Source organism: Gossypium arboreum, chromosome 2, assembly GCF_025698485.1.
Source record: "Gossypium arboreum isolate Shixiya-1 chromosome 2, ASM2569848v2, whole genome shotgun sequence".
Lineage (NCBI taxonomy): Eukaryota > Viridiplantae > Streptophyta > Magnoliopsida > Malvales > Malvaceae > Gossypium > Gossypium arboreum.
Window position 1 is genome coordinate 39911616 of NC_069071.1, and position 6000 is coordinate 39917615.

Consider the following 6000-nt stretch of genomic DNA (forward strand, 5'->3'; position numbering starts at 1 on the left):
ATTACACTACAATTAGCAGACAGATCCTTAGTGTATCCTAAAGGAAAAATTGAGGATGTATTGGTACGTGTTGATAAATTTATATTTCTTGTTGACTTTATTATCTTAGATTTTGAAGCAAATAAAGAAGTACCAATCATCCTAGAAAGACCTTTCTTTACAACTGATAGGACAATAATCAATGTATAGAAAGGTGAACTCACCGTGCGAGTTCAAGATGAAGAGGTGACCTTTAATGTACTCAAAGCCATAAGATCTCTTGATGAGGTTAAAGATTGTTCTATTGTCTCCAAGGCAAATCCGCTGGTTCCTACAAAATTAGAATCAAATTATCTAAATGATGCGTTGGAAGGTATTCATCTGACTCTCCCTATCAAGATGAGGACAATACAAGTTTGGCCTTTTTGGAAGATAACTCAAAAGGATTCAACTCAAAAGTTCAGTTCGAATCATTAGAGCTATCATCATATAAGTATAAGCAACCCAAACCATCAAGAGAAGAGCCACCCAAGTTAGACTTAACGATTTTGAAAAGGCACGAGAACGATATCAAGTGTACTATTGTAAATATTCAAGGTAATAATCTTTCTTTTTGTACTCATAGGTTATTAGATACTGAAAAGAGATCTATCAAGGGACAGAAGAGCTTGATCCAATCTCAAGTATTTGATCTTGGGAAACTTTAATCTCAATGGGTGAATACAAGGATCATTTATCCCACCTATGACATTTAGTGGGTGGGACCTATAACAAATAAAGAAGGTACCACATATAATGAATCAATTCCATTAAGGACAAACACGAGTAGGCAAATTTGTGTGAATGACAAAAAGTTGAGCAAAACAACCCAGAAAGATCGTTCACTTATGCTATTCCTTGATCAAATGCTGAACATAATTACTGGGCAAGATTATTTTTCCTTTTTATATGGGTATGATTGGTATGATAAATGATCGTTTGACATTGTTTCAGTTAGTGATGATCTCCAATGACATTGAGAAAGTTCTCTTCACTTTTTTTGTCGTTATTTTATTTTATTTTTTTCTTGTGAATAAAATAGTGGACTTAGAAGTTTTTTTCTTGATTTAGAACATTAAATTAATTATGTCTAAAGATATTGGAACTTAAGTGGGACAACTTGTGAGCCCTCCAACCTTTCTTAGGAACTTATTTTAATGTAGTTTTCCACGAAAAATTTCTAAGTAGCCTAATAGGAACTTTAATTTTGTTTCCTGTTATGTTTAACAAGATGGTCAGGATTGAACCTAGTTCTAATTTGTTTCCTTGTTTAGTTTTATTCTAGTACAAGCAATAAAAAATTTGCAATTTGGGCTCAAGGCCCATTATAGTGATGAGGAGAAAAATACCTAATACTTGTTGCCACTAAATGTTCTTTCAACCCTAGTTTTTTCGCCAGTTATTTCCCTCCATGCCTTGCCGCTGAAGTAATATCCTTAGCTAAATTTTTGCTAAAAATTTGCCCTAGTTTACCACTATAAAAACCCTTTAACACTATCTTATTTTTCACAACACTTAAGCCATTAGCTCTAATTTTTCCTTTATTTTTATTCTTTTAGCTGCCGACCTTAAAGCTTAAAACTTTTCACTTAAATTTCTTTTTATTTCTTTCTTTTGTTTTCGCATTATTATTTTCCATAACAAATCTCCCCCATCGTCGCTATAACTCTCCTTCGTTGTAGCAACCATCCCCACTCCTAGTTGAATATTGTCATAGCCTCCACATTTAACCTTTCCCTTTTGCCACCACAAAGCCCTCACTACAACCTTATTGCCGCTGCACCGTTGTAACCCCCTAATTCCTTGTCAAGTAATCATGACTCGTAAAAGAACTAGATTTTTAAAAACTTTTTCCGAAAACTTGATTGTGATCCAAGATGAAGAAGCAACAGAGAGACTTGATTCTATTAATCAACCCATGTTCCCAGACAAAGGTTTCAATTTCGAGAGAAATGGCAAGATTATTGTGTTTTGATCAATTTGGAAAATAGTTGATTCCTTAAAGTGGAATTAATTTTGTGATGCACGATCACTACCAGAAGAGGAATTAGTATGAGAGTTCTATGCCAATTTAACCAAGCCATATGCTTCTGAAGTTCTTGTTTGTAAAAGGAAGGTAGCCCTTACTTCTAAATCCATTAATGATTTGTTTAACTACCTGATGTTGAAGAAGATAAATACTTTATCATGATGGAAAATATCAACTGAGATTTTATTCAACAAGTACTTAATGTAGTTGCAAATCCAGGATCCCAATGGATACTAAGAAAATACGATAGTCATTCTTGCCGAAGGGAGTACTTAAAACTAGTAGCTAAAGTATGGTTCTACTTTGTTCGATATAGCTTCATGCCTATCTCACATAGTTCCACCATCTCGACGAAATGAATGCTTTTGTTGTATGCAATTATGGTAAAGAAGTCTATCAATGTTGGGAAAATTATTCTCAAGGAAATCCAAGATAGTGCGAGGAAAAAGGCAAGAAGTGCTTCTTTTCAATCATTGATCACTTCACTTTTCTTGAGAGCCCAAGTTAAATATAAAGTGAACTTAAATGGTTGTTATGTTAAGATTGCATAATAAAACATGATCTTGAAAGGTTAGTGAAGAATGTTGAACTAGATCAAGCTGAACGAACTAGAATCTGATGAGTCGTCAACCAAATTTGAATGAGAAGTTGACTCGTTAAATGAAGCAGAAGAAGTAGAATCTTAAGGTGAACCAAATAACCTTGAACCGAGAGTGAAACCAAATATTGCTAAACTAGTTGAGCCAAGTGTTAATCCTAAGATAACCATTTCGATAACCACTTTTTCGAACACTATAAAATGTCAGAATTTTCATCTATGATGGATATGTGGAAATTTATGCATAGCAAACAACAGGCTTATTCGAAATATGAAAAAAAAATAGAGATGATTCCATAAGGAATACTTTTCAGAATATCTCTAACAGTTTCATTCCTGAGTTCCCAGATCTTATCTTCGAGTCATGGCAAGAAGAGGTTGTGAATACAAACGTGTAACAACCCGTTTTCAGTTAAATCAAAATAGTGATTTCGAGATCACAAATCCAATGTAGAAATATTTATTTTATTATTATTTTAATGTCTACAGCATGTTAGTATTACCATATAAAAATTTCATTAAGAAATTTTACCGTTTGTATGTCTAATTTGATAAAAAGGATTAAATCGTATAAAGTGCAAAATTTGAGTTCTATAAGTTAAAAGTATCAGATGAATATGAAACTAATTAGTTAAGGGGTTTATGTGGTAACTATACCATTGTTAAATTGGATGGACAATTATGGACTTTGGTTATGAAAAAATTAAGGTTAAAAGTAAGGTTAAATTAGTAATTAAGTTAATAAGTAAAATAAAACAAAAATGGAAAATGTATCATCTTCTTTAATTTTGTGAACCCCCATTGCATAGTTGAAGGAAAAAGCAACCATGGAAGCTTAAACATTCGGCCTTCTCTACTTTGATTGCATGTGAGTATTGCTTGTCCCGTTTTTTATGATTTCTATGTTTTCGGGATCGTTGTAGCTTAATCTAGCTAGCTGAGGGTCTAATTTGTAAAACTGTTAAAAGATTAGATTTTTTTTCATGAATGAATATAGGGTTTTTTTTATGTTTTATGGAAGAAAATGGTTAATTGTTGATAGATAAACAACTTTTGTTAAGTGAATTTTGATGAAATTGTCAAAATAGGGATTAAATTGAAAAATAGAAAATATTCATAGTGAATTTGTAAAATAAATGAATATAGGGCTTGATAGGTACCTATATGAAATTCAGCTATGGTCGGTTAAGGGTGAATTGCATGAAATTTCATTTTATGAGCTAGGAACTAAATTGAAATGAAATTAAAATTATATGGGCAAAAATATAATTTTGTTAAAATATGATTTTGGATTGAATTGAATAGAGCAAATATTAAATTGAACTGAATTTATTCGTTTAGACCAAGACAAACCTCGTATGGCTATAGATCGAGGCAAAGATAAAGTTTCAGAATAATCGCCTCCGTATCTACGTTTAATCGTCAAGATAAGTTCGTGTCATTATATTGCATTTATATGCCTTGTGTTGAAATATATATATTTACCATGGACTGTTATTTATTTTATATGTCTTGTGTTGGAAATATATACATGATTCGGGTGCTAGTCTTGAACGTCCTATCAATGGCGGAGGTCCGACATGTGTTGTGGATACTCTATAGCTTGTGTAAGTAGCATCGTGTAGCTATATTTCGACCCAAAACTCATATGAGTAGGCCCATTTTCATAGCTCGTGTGAACATACTTATTCATAGCTCGTGTGAGCATACATGAACAAGAATTGACGGATTACAGTTATATGAGTTAGCACACTTTGTGTGAGCTGTGACAGCCCAAAATTGACCCTAGTCGGGATGTGGTTTCGGGACCACAAAACCGAGGCATAAAAATAATTTAAAATTTATTTTGATGCCTATGATATGTGTTAAATTGTGTGTGACATTTTTGATGATTTGATTTAGTGTTATAAATGTGAATTTCACTAGAAAGGGCCTAGTAGTAAACTTTGAAAGTATGATAGGAAATGTGTGATGACTAATTAAAGCATGCATGCAAAACAATGGACTTGCATGTCAAATACCCCCTTTTATAGGTGGTGGCGGCCATGGCAAGAGAGGATGGGCAAAACATGTCATAAACATGTTTTGTTGGTGCATTAGGAGAAATAATAAACATAGGAGTATGGGTAAGAAAAGAATGAAAAAAAATGTGTGTGAGTGTGGTATTCCCCCATTGCCGTGAGTTGTAGAGAAAGAAAGAAAAAATTTGTTCATCCTTTCTTTGAGCCAAAACTAAGGAAGAAGGAGGATTTTGCTCCATTTTGGTTTAGAAGAGATCTAGAAGGAGATTTGGCTATACTTGCATCAAGATTAAGGTATGTTTGAGGTTGTGTCATGAGATTCATGCATGTTTTAGTTGCTAACTTGATGTTCATGTTAGCCCATGGTCCAAATCCTTGTTGTGCCATGGAAATGGTATTTGGCCAAGGTTGATATTGTGTTAAAGCCATTGCATGCTAAATGTGAAGCTTGTTGATGATGCATGCAATGATGGATTGACTACTCTTGAAATTTCTTTTAGCATTCTTGAGTAAGACATTGAATCCTTTGTTTAACCATGACCAAAAAATTAAAAGGGTATGGTGTGTGATGTATTCGGCCATGGTATGCTCATGAGCATGGTTTATGCTTCTTGCATGTTAGTTAAAATTTGTGTTTTGGATGGTTATGGACACCTTGAAATTCGGCCTTGCACCTATATGTGTATATATGTTTGCACATGATGTTTTGGTTATGAAGTAAGTGATAAATATGTTTGTTTAAAGAAGAAAGTGTTGAAGAATGTTTGTGAAATTGCAAGTACATTCGGCCTAGTACACATATGATGTTAAAATCTTGCAATTTATTGTTGATTTTGTGCAAGTATGACTAAGTATAATCGGCCACATGAGGGGAATTATTGTGCATGCATTCGGTTAGAGGCAAGCTTAATGGTGCCTATTCTTGACTTAGGTAATCGGCTACCTTGTTGTGAGCTAAGGCTGAATGTGTGCGTAATTAAAGAAAATTGACTAAAGTGCTTAGTTATGTGATGTTGAGTCAATGATGTGTGTATTCGGCCAAGGCTAGCAAGCGAGACTTTAATAAATTGAATTTGTTTGAATTAGCTCAAGAGCTTAGAGGGCCACAATTGGATAAGGGGAAGGAAAAAGTGATCGAATAGCCATTGAAGCCGTTCGACAACATCCGAGGTAAGTCTTCAAGTAATGACCCTACTTGAATTATGTGAAATGAAATTATGGATGTGTAATGATTACTAATATACGTGTGTATGAGTATTTGAATGGTACCGGGCTAAGTCCCAAGGCAATTACGCTAGTGATTATATTTGTGTTTGAGCCTTAGTAACGAAAAT